Source organism: Gossypium hirsutum, chromosome A13 (genome assembly GCF_007990345.1).
Source record: "Gossypium hirsutum isolate 1008001.06 chromosome A13, Gossypium_hirsutum_v2.1, whole genome shotgun sequence".
Classification (NCBI taxonomy): Eukaryota; Viridiplantae; Streptophyta; class Magnoliopsida; order Malvales; family Malvaceae; genus Gossypium; species Gossypium hirsutum.
The window spans coordinates 86,328,651-86,339,670 of NC_053436.1; the positions used below are offsets into that span (position 1 = coordinate 86,328,651).

Consider the following 11,020-nt stretch of genomic DNA (forward strand, 5'->3'; position numbering starts at 1 on the left):
TTTGTACTCCTCATTCCTGCTATCATTCTTATCAAAATAAGGTTTTAGACAGGTGTTGTTTACCTTAAAAGTGCCGAACTTGGGATGACTTACCTCGACTGTACTGAATGGGAAAATGCCAAGTACTGTAAGAGGGATTTCTTCATTTGATGTGGTAGTGACAATGTGAGGAACTACGGCATCTAATAAGACTTTATCTCTAACCTTAAGTTGATGTAGGAAGGTGTTGAGCTTGTTCTGGCGTTGTTCTGGTTTATCATGCGTTCTTGGTTTATGTGTCCACCATTCATCTAGCTCCTCGATTTGTAGTCTTCGTTCTTCATGAATAGGTCCGCTACCATTGATTGAGAATGGCTCATGTACTTCCTTCAGACTCATTTTCTGTAAAGTAGGTTGCACCTTATTACCAGTTTTAGTAGAATGGGTTAAATGGTCACCTTCAATTTCTGATGTGTTGCCCGAATTGCGAGCTTGAAAGGTGATTGTTTCATCTTTGACACGGAGTATGAGTTCACCTGTGCCAACATCAATGATCGTTTTAGCAGTTGCTAATATGAGTTCACCTGTGCCAACATCAATGATCGTTTTAGTAGTTGCTAAAAAAGGCCTTCCTAGAATTAAAGGAGTGTTGCTATCCTCTTCTATGTCTAGAACAATTAAGTCCACGGGAAATATAAATTTATCGATTTTAACTAGCACATCTTCAATGATACCCCTAGGAAATCTTATAGTTTTATCTGCTAATTGAATGCTCATCCTAGTCTGTTTGGGTTTCCCAACACCTAATTGTTTGAACATTTTGTAGGGCATGACGTTAATACTAGCCCCTAAATCAGCTAATGCATTATTAACATCTAAGCTACCAATTAAGTAAGGAATTGTAAAATTCCCTGGATCTTTTAATTTGTTCGGTAGCTTATTTTGCAGAATAGCTAAGCAAACTACGTTTAGCTCACATGTGATGCCTTGTCCAACTTCCGCTTATTTGCTAAAAGCTCCTTTAAAAATTTCATTGCGTTTGGCATCTGTGATAGAGCTTCAATAAAGGTAAGTTAATGTGTAATTTTTTTAAGAGTTTAAGGAATTTATCAAATTGTTCATCTGAGCGGTCTTTCCTTGTCGCGTTGGGGTATGGCACACGAGGTTTATATTCGACATTCACTGATTTGTTTTTATTATGACCTACCTTACCTTGGTCTCTGCTTACCATAGTTTCTTGCCTCGGTTCTAGTTCAGACTCAACGTATTCTTCTTCATCTTGAACATTAATCGCGTTGAGTTGTTCCCTTGGTTTGGGTTCAGTATTACTTGGCAAGCTACCTTCTGGTCATTCGGAGATTAGTTTGGAAAGCTGGCCTATCTGGGTTTCGAGCCCTTGGATCAACGCTTGTTGATTTTTAAGTGCTATCTCGGTGACTTAGAAACGAGTTTCTGACACCGATATAAACTTTGAGAGCATCTCTTCAAGGTTCGGCTTCTTTTCCTGTTGGTTGGGTGGTTGTTGGTAGCCTGGAGGTGGTCTCTGATTTCCTTGGCCTCCCCATGAGAAATTTGGGTTGTTCCTCCAACCTGCATTGTAAGTGTTACTATATGGATTGTTTTAAGATTGAGAATTATTACCCATATAATTTAACTACTCGTTATCCATGTTGTGGCCATAAGGTTGGTATTCCGAATTGCTTGATCCGCCTCCACTTGCTTCGCACTCCATTACTGGGTGAACCTATGAAGAACTAAGAAAACCATCAATTTTCTTATTCAAGAGTTCTACCTGATTAGAGAGCATGGTGACCAAATCGACATTATAAACACCGGCTATTTTCGTTGATTTTATCCTCATGACTTGCCACTGATAGTTATTCAATGACATCTCCTCTATAAACTCATAAGCATCTTCAGGTGTTTTATTATTGATGGTTCTGCCAGCAGGTGCGTTAACCATTTGCCGAGTCGAAGGATTCAGACCATTATGGAACATTTGAACCTGAAGCCAAAGCGGTAACCCATGGTGAGGGCACCTTCTCAGTAAGTCCTTGTATCTCTCCCATGCATCGTGAAGAGTTTCTAAGTCCATTTGCACAAACGAAGAGATATCATTACGTAGTTTGACCATTTTAGCCGGCAGGAAATATTTTAATAGAAATTTTTCAGTCATTTGTTCCCAAGTAGTGATTGACCCTCGTGGTAATGAGTTCAACCACTGTTTAGCTTTGTTTCTCAATGAAAAAGGGAATAATCGAAGATGAATGGCATCATCAGAAACACCATTAATTTTAAATGTATCGCATAGTTCCAAGAAGTTTGCTAAGTGAGCGTTGGGATCCTCATCTTGCAAACCATCAAACTGAACAAATTGCTGTATCATTTGAATAGTGTTAGGCTTTAGTTCAAAAGTATTTACAGCTACAGTAGGTCTAACTATGCTCGATTCAGTTCCTGTTAAAGAAGGTTTAGCATAATCATACATAGTGCGTGGAGTAGGATTTTGATTAATCGTAATTACAGGAGGTAATTGATTGTCTTGGTTTTCAGCCATCTCTTCAATTGGGGGTTGTGTATCATCCTCTTGCTCGTTCTCTGCGTATCTTAAGCTTCCTTATTTCTCTTTGGTTTTTGCAAACTGTGCAATAGATTTCTTCGTCAAAAAGTAATGGTCTTGACGGGTTTCTTCTAGTCATAAACTATAAAAACCTGCCAAGAGAAAGAAAAAGTAAACTAATGAATAATAATAAAAAAAATTAAATTAAATTGCAAGAAAAATAAATGGCTAAAGTAATAAAAATTGAGCGTTCCTCATATCTTAGCTCCCCAGCAACGACGCTAAAAACTTGATCGCGATTTTCGTGATAAGTAAGTTTTAAATATTTATAATTAATTGTTCTTGAAACTAACTATTATCGCGATGCAGGCAAGTGTACCTATCGAACAGTAGTATAGTTTTAGCAAGACCGAATTGTAGAACCCAAAGGAACTAAAAGTACTAGTAATGATTGTCTTTTTATTATCTAGCCTAAGAGTAAGGGGGTTTTGTTTTAACTAACTAATTAACTAATCTAAGAATTCACAGAGAATGGAATAGGGGGATTACTTTTGGAAAACGATTGAATTAAGACAATACCTAAGGAAAAATCCACCTAGACTATACTTGTTATTCTAGCTCCGAATCGGACGATTTATTCGTTTAACTTGTTCCGTAGAGATCCCTAAGTTATGTTATTGTCCCTATTCAAGATTAATAACGTCTAATCCTTAGATTGAATAATTGAGACTTTTCTCTAATTAACACTCTAAGGTTGCATTAACTCGATCGATGGATCCCCTTATTAGGTTTCACCCTAATCTAGCAAAATCTTGTCACCTTATGTCTAGGCGCGCAAATAACTCCACTTAATTATGACAAATGTACTCTTAGACAAGGTCTATTCCTCCTCTAAATAATAGCTTATCTTGAATAAGTATCCTGGGATATCAAAACAAGAATTAAGAACACATAATTAAGAACAAGTTAAATATTTATCATAAAATTCAGAAAATAATAACAAGATTCGTCTTAGGTTTCATTCCGCTTAGGTATTTAGGGGATTTAGTTCATAACTAAAAAGGAAAACATCTCAGAAGAATAATGAATACAAAACATAAAAAAAACCCAAAACTCTTGAAGGGAAATTGAGTGTAGATCTTCAGTCTTGACGGTGACTCCAGCTTCTAAGATGGATCAATCGGCTTCGTTCGAGTAATTCCTTCCTTCCTCTCTGTACCCTCCTTTTTATCTTCCTTTAATGCGTATTTATAGGCTTTAGAATGCCTAAAAACCCTCAAAATTAGCCTTTTCCTAATTGGGCTCAACTTGGGCTTGGCAGGGACACGCCAGTGTGACATGCCTGTGTGAATCGTGCTTCAAATCTACCAAATTGACATGGCCGTGTGGTCTACCCATGTGAGGAAGTCCAAGCCGTGTTGATTTTGTACTTTGGCCCATTTTCTCCGTTTTTGGCTCGTTTCTCGTTCTTTTCGCTCTCCTATGCTCTCCTAAGTATAAAACATGAAATTAAAGCATTAGGAGCATCAAATTTACCAATTCTAAGGGAAAATCATCCATAAAATGCGTTAAGCATGGGGTAAAAATATGTATATATTATGGTTTATCAGTTACCAGACTTATCTTACCTGTTCGGAGCGTAAAAAAAATTACTTTTTTTAAAAAAAATTAATTCGCTGACATTCATCCAATAAATCCCTAAAAAGGGCCCTCAAGGCCCTAAAACATGCAATTGGAATGGTTCAGGACCAATCCGAGAACATTAAAAAAATTTCGATTACTTACACAAATCAAAACAATTTATTTCACTATTCATAATAAAACTGTCCATCTGCGTAATAGTCACTAAATTAATTATAACTTGAGTTACGAAACTCAAAATTTAAATCCATAAATTTTTCCTAAAACTAGACTCATATATCTTCTTACCATAAGTTTTCCAGAATTTTGGTTTGGCCAATTAGTACAGTTTATTCATTAAAGGTTCCCCTGTTTTGCAATTTAGCGGACCTAACCTCTCTTCACTAAAAATCGATTATCTCATTGTACAAAAATCAGACAATGTTTCATTTGTTTCTAATGAAAATAGACATATAAAATTTGACTTATAATTCTTTTTATACAATTTCTAGTCATTTTCCAAAGTTGGAACAGGGGATCACAAAGTCACTCTGAACCAGTCTCACAGAAATTTAAATATCTCAGAATATAGACTTCCTTTGCTTGCTCTATTTCTTTCCTATGCAAATAGACTAATAAGCTTTAATTCTATCTCTCATTCACCATTTAATTCAATTTTTGCAATTTTTAGTGATTTTTCAAAACCACATCACTACTGCTGTTTCCTAACTGTTCCATGGCCAACTCTTACTCTTTCATAGTGTCTTTGCATCAAACCTCATTTAGGCATACATAATACCAAAACATGTTCTTATTTAGCTATATCATAAGCTAATCATTACCAAGTATTCACATGCCATTCTTTAATCATATCATAAGGACATACACACAAAATAGCCTAATCCCTATACATGCCATAACTTAAAGTATTTCTAGTCATAAGATACCGAGATACTCGTTGAGAGTGTGAGGCAATCTCCAATGTCATTACAATTTTTTGAGTTGGATTTATGATACACTAAAAAAGAGAGAAAAGAAAGGGAGTAAGCATAAAGCTTAGTAAGTTCGCACGTAAATAAATAACAACATTCTAAATGAATTATCAAGATAACCTGAACCTTTCGATCATGGACTTATCTTACCTTCCCTTTCATACACTCTTTAAATTTTCCGTTGAACCACTTGCAATACTACGGATACACGGGTACCTTTCCTTTTTAAACTTACCATTTCCATGTCTTGACATGGTCTTATGTGGTATCCTTGCCTTATGAACTCACCATTGCCATGCCTTGGCATGGTCTTACATTGGATCTTTGCCTTATCGTAGTTTATCAATGCCATGTCTTGACATGGTCTTACATGATTTCCTTGCCTTGTAAAACTTACCAATGCCATGCCTTGGCATGGTCTTACCTGGTATCCTTAAATCCTAATGTCATGACATTTTTATCCTACACATTCCTAAAGTTCAACCGGGACTTTTAAGTATCATTTCTCCGTCAATTCTTGCTTATTTTATCAAGGAATAAATTTACAAAACAAATATATGAATGCTGAAAAATAACATGATTAATTATAAATAATAAAACATTTCATTTATTTACCGCAAACTTACCTCGATACAAAATACAATCAAATATTTTGATTTAGTCCTCAAACTTTTTCTTTCCTCGGTCTAACCCCGAATTTTATTCTTCTTGATCTATAATAGAAAATTTAACTTATTTAATATTCACATTAGTCAAAACAGTCCTTAACTCTGACTTTGGAAAATTATGATTTTTCCCTTAAACTTTTGCATATTTACACTTTTTCCCCAAGGCTCGGAAATGAAACTTTATCCCTAATTCTTATGTTTTATGACGTGTTGATTCATTTGTTTACCTACGGCAACATCAAATTCCCACTCTAACATGTACTTATGACCATTAGGTATTTTTTATCGATTATGTCGTTTTACTCGTTTTCGCTTAAAATCGCTTAGCTCAAGTCGTTTAATATAATTTCAAGCTTCATATTCTACCATAAAACATCAAAATAAACACATTTCACCTATGGATATTTTCCAAATATGAACCCTAGGTTAAATTATTTCTAGAATAAGCTAAATCAAGTTACCGGGACTTCAAAAACATAAAGAACATTAAAAACGGGGCTTGGAATCACTTACTATGAAGCTTGCAGTCTTGAAAAAACCCTAGCTATGAAGAACCTTTGAAATTTCGGCCTAATGAAGAAGATGGGCACATTTTGCCATCCTTTTCCCTTTTTTAATCTTTTAATTACCAAATGACTAAAATACCCTTCATTAAAACTTTAGTTATTTTTATCTATGTATGTCCTTTTTTGTCCACGAAAACCTAATGGTCTAATTACCCTTTAAGAACCTCTACTTCAATTATACTCTTCAATTTAATCCTTTAGCATCTAAAACTCATATTTATCAACATTTGCAATTAAGCCCTAGTAGGCAAATTAAGCATGCTATCTATAAAATTTTCTATCGATACACTAACACAATCACTCGGTAAATTATAAAAATCAATCAAAATAAACATTTCTATCTCAGATTCGTGGTTTCGCAACCACTATTCTGTTTAGGCCCTATTTTGGGATGTTACATTACCATTCAATGAATCTGATGTGATTTTGGGCATGGATTGGCTAACTCTACAAGACACTGCTGTAAATTGTAGACAAAAGCTTATTCTATTGAAATGTCAGAACGAAGAAACACTTCGTATTGAATCAGATAGTCTGAGTGGGTTGCCTATGGTCATATCAGCTATGTCGATGCAAAACTATGTGAGAAAAGGTTGCAATGCTTACCTTACATATGTACTAGATACTAAAGTGTCTGAGTCGAAGCTTGAGTCAGTGCCAGTTATTTGTGAGTATCCTGATGTATTTTTAGAGGAGTTACCTGGATTACCGCTGGTTAGAGAGGCTGAGTTTTCTATAGAACTTGTCCCGTGAGCATCATCGATATCGGTAGCACCCTACAGAATGGCTCTTACCAAGTTAAAAGGGTTGAAAGCACAATTGCAAGAGTTGACAGATAAGGGTTTTGGTCGACCTAGTTTTTCACCTTGGCATGCACTGGTTCTATTTGTTAAGTAAATGGACGGATCGATGAGATTGTGTATAGATTACCATTAGCTTAATAAAGTTACAATCAAGAACAAATATCCACTACCTAGAATTGACGATTTGTTTGATCAGTTGAAAGGTGCCACACTATTCTCAAAGATTGATCTTCGTCCTGGCTACTATCAGCTACAAGTGAAAGATTTAAATGTACCGAAAACTGTATTTAGAACCAGGTATGGACACTATGAATTTCTTGTAATGTCATTTGGTTTTACTAATGCACCTACAATATTTATGGATTTGATGAACAAAATCTTCAGACCGTATCTAGATAGATTTTTTTGGTATTTATTGATGATATTTTGATATATTCCCAAGATGAATCTGAGCATGCGGAGCATTTGAGAATTGTTTTACAAACTCTATCAACAATTGTTTGCTAAATTTAGCAAATGTGAGTTCTGGCTCCGAGAAGTCGATTTTCTAGGATATATAATGTCAGCTGAAAGCATCAGAGTTGATCCAAGTAAAATTTCCACAATTTTTGACTGGAAACCACTGAGAAACTTATCTGAAGTTAGAAGTTCTCTAGGATTAGCTGGCTATTACTGAAGATTCGTTGAAGGATTCTCAATGATAGCTATACCGATGATGCGACTATTATAGAAAGATGTGAAGTTTGAATGGTATGATAAATGTAAGAAAATTTTTAATCAGTTGAAAGCACTATTGACAGTAGCGTGGAATCATGGAAATTTATGCATTTTTACACACCCTTTTTAACTTAAAATCATACAGTTTCGATAAAATTATTGTCGAAAATAATTAATTTTTATAAAATAATTAAAGTGTACTTAAAATATGAACATGTTGAATTTTATTTAATTTTATAATTATTTTTGATGAATTTTAGTTATTTTCGACAGATTTGCACAAAGGGCAAAAAATGGCTCTACAAATACTGCTAGAGGCACAAAATCGAGAAGCAATTTTAAGTATTGAGGAAAACTAAATTTCAGCCTAAGACAGTCCAAAATTATATGTATTAATTCATAATATAATTAATTTTAATTTATATCTAAATTAATTTGGGTTAATAACTTATTATTAATTAATTATGAAAAATGGTCCAGTTGAATCGAATAGAGTGAACCGAACCGCCCAAGAAATGGACAGCCCAAAACCGTCCCAAGAGATGACCCAAATTAGCTTATTATCTGATTATTTAAGGTTGCAAAGAGGCCCTCAAAGACTTGTTCAAGTTGCATTCTAACCCCTCCACAATTGGTGGCTTTTTAGATATGCCCCAAACCAAATTTAGCAAAGTTGAAACCATCAAACTTGCCATATGTGTGGCTAGCCAAGGGATGGATCTTTGGCTGCTGTTTTTAGCTAATTTTAGCAGCCATCTTTAGCTATAAACCCCCCTTTGGCTGATCATTCAACACACCACAATTCATTCACATCTTTTCTCTCTTCTCTCTATTTTCTTTCTTCTTTGCCATTTTAAATTCTCTTACTCTCTTGCTGATTTCCTCCCTTGGAAAAAGGGTGTTCATCAGCCATTTTGAAGTAACATTGAAGTGTCCGTAGCACCTTTGATCAATAAGGAAAACAGAGAATGAAGAACGGAGCAAGCTAGTCAAGCCACGGAAAAACACCGGATTTGATTCTTGTTCCCTATCTCTTTAATTTTTGTTGTTGTTATGATGAACATATCTATGAATATTTATGCTGTTGGAATGGTTAATTTAATCAATTTATCTTGAATTTAATTCATGTTAGGTTGATTGCATTTCATCTTCTTAAATTGTTAAAATTGTGTTTATGTTGTTATAGGCCTCGGTAAGATGCTTGATTAAGTAAAATCATGACTAAGTTATTCTTGCATTACAATTGTTAGGTAACTAATAAATTAATTATTTAAATGGATTAAAATTGTAATTAATAGACACAATACTTAATCAGTGCATATTTAATCATCTAAGGTAGCTGGGGGTTAAATTAGCAACGGTATCTGATGATTCAATTGCCTTGCATAACTTGCAAGATTATTGTGATTAAACTATTTCAAGGTAAGGATACTTTGTTACCTCACATAGTCTTTTATGTGCTTATTAAATCGAGTTAATTGTTTGAATTGACATAGGGATATCTTTAAGAGATTATTTCAATTTAATAAGTATGTATGTGCTATAACATATTTGCTTATTACATAGAGACATGTCCAAGAGATGAATGGATTTTGTTAGGTGAGTATATTCATAAGTTAGCAAATTATCGAGTTGCCATGAATTTATTCGTAACGATATAAACATGAGTTTAATAATTCTAAGATAAGAAATGTAATTAATCTAACACAATTATGTCATCTTAATTAAAATCGTATTTTGAAATCGTGCATTTCAGATTTATTTATTTTAGTGTAGTAGTTTAAAATCTTAGTTTTTAATCACCCTTTTCAAACAAAATATTTTTCCTCACCAAAGTGTTTTAAATATCATTCATAAATAATTCTTTTCCTAGTCCCTATGGGTACGATAACTCGACATTTACTTGTCACTTTATTACTTGTTGTGATTGTGTACACTTGCACATTTCCGTTGTTCCAAGTTCTTGGCGCCGTTGTCGAGGACTATTTTAAAGAGTCATTATTTGTGAATTTGTTAGTTTTGCATTTTGGTTTAATTTTCCGTTTAAATTTTAACTTAATTAATTTTTATATGATTATTTTAGGTGTTTATGAGTATTGATCGAATCATCGATTTACTTCCTATAGACTTTAAGATTGAATGAACTTTTTGACAGCGAAGAAGACAAGCAAGTCAAAGAAGGATCGAAGAAATGAACTTTGAAAATCCAAATCAAAAAAACAGAGCAAACTTGCTCAAAATCCTATCCTTATTGCTGATGATAGGGATTGAGCTTTAAGATAGTATGTCTTACTAGTGTTTAATGATCTTAATCCAGGTATTAGGAGACCCGAAATTGAGGCACAACAGTTCGAGCTGAAGCCAGTCATGTTCCAGATGCTTCAAATAGTGGGCCAATTCAGTGGAATGCCTACCGAAGATCCTGACCTACACTTAAGACTGTTTATGGAGGTGAGTGATTCTTTCAAGTTAGCTGGAGTACCTGAAGATGCATTACGATTGAAGCTATTCCCATATTCACTAAAGGACAGAGCCCGAGCGTAGTTGACCTTATTGCCACCCAACTCAATTTCCACAAGGAAAGAGTTAGTACAAAGATTCCTTATGAAGTATTTCCCACCTAGAAAGAATGCTAAGTTGAGGAATGAGATCACTGTCTTCCAACAAAAGGATGATGAGTCCTTGTATGAGGCATGGTAAAGGTACAAAGAATTATTACGGAAGTGCCCTCATCATGGAATCCCACATTGCATCCAACTTGAGATGTTTTATAATGGTCTCAATGCTCACGCAAGGATGGTAGTCGACACTTTTGCTAATGGTTCTCTCCTTTCTAAGTCTTACAATGAGGCTTATGGAATTATTGAGAGAATTGCCAGCAACAATTATCAATGGCAAACCAATCGAGCAGCATCAGGAAGACGAGTTGCTGGAATACATGAAATAAACGCCTTTACTTCACTCGCATCTCAAGTATCATCAATATCCTCAATGTTAAAAACTATTACTACTAATGGGTCTAATAGTTTTGCAACACAGCCACCAAATCAATTTGAAAATGTAGTCTGTGTCCATTGTGGGGAATGACAGTTGTTCGAAGAATGTCTATCAAACC

General features: G+C 34.6%; 2 non-coding genes across 2 annotated transcripts; one reads left to right on the forward strand and one right to left on the reverse strand.

Moving 5' to 3' along the window:
• Positions 1-2,000: 2,000 nt before the first annotated feature.
• On the forward strand, positions 2,001-2,107 carry LOC121213235 (small nucleolar RNA R71). Its single transcript, XR_005908614.1, has one exon. It is a non-coding gene; the product is annotated as a small nucleolar RNA R71 (small nucleolar RNA).
• An 8,432-nt stretch (positions 2,108-10,539) lies between these two features.
• On the reverse strand, positions 10,540-10,646 carry LOC121213467 (small nucleolar RNA R71). Its single transcript, XR_005908848.1, has one exon. It is a non-coding gene; the product is annotated as a small nucleolar RNA R71 (small nucleolar RNA).
• Positions 10,647-11,020: the final 374 nt, after the last annotated feature.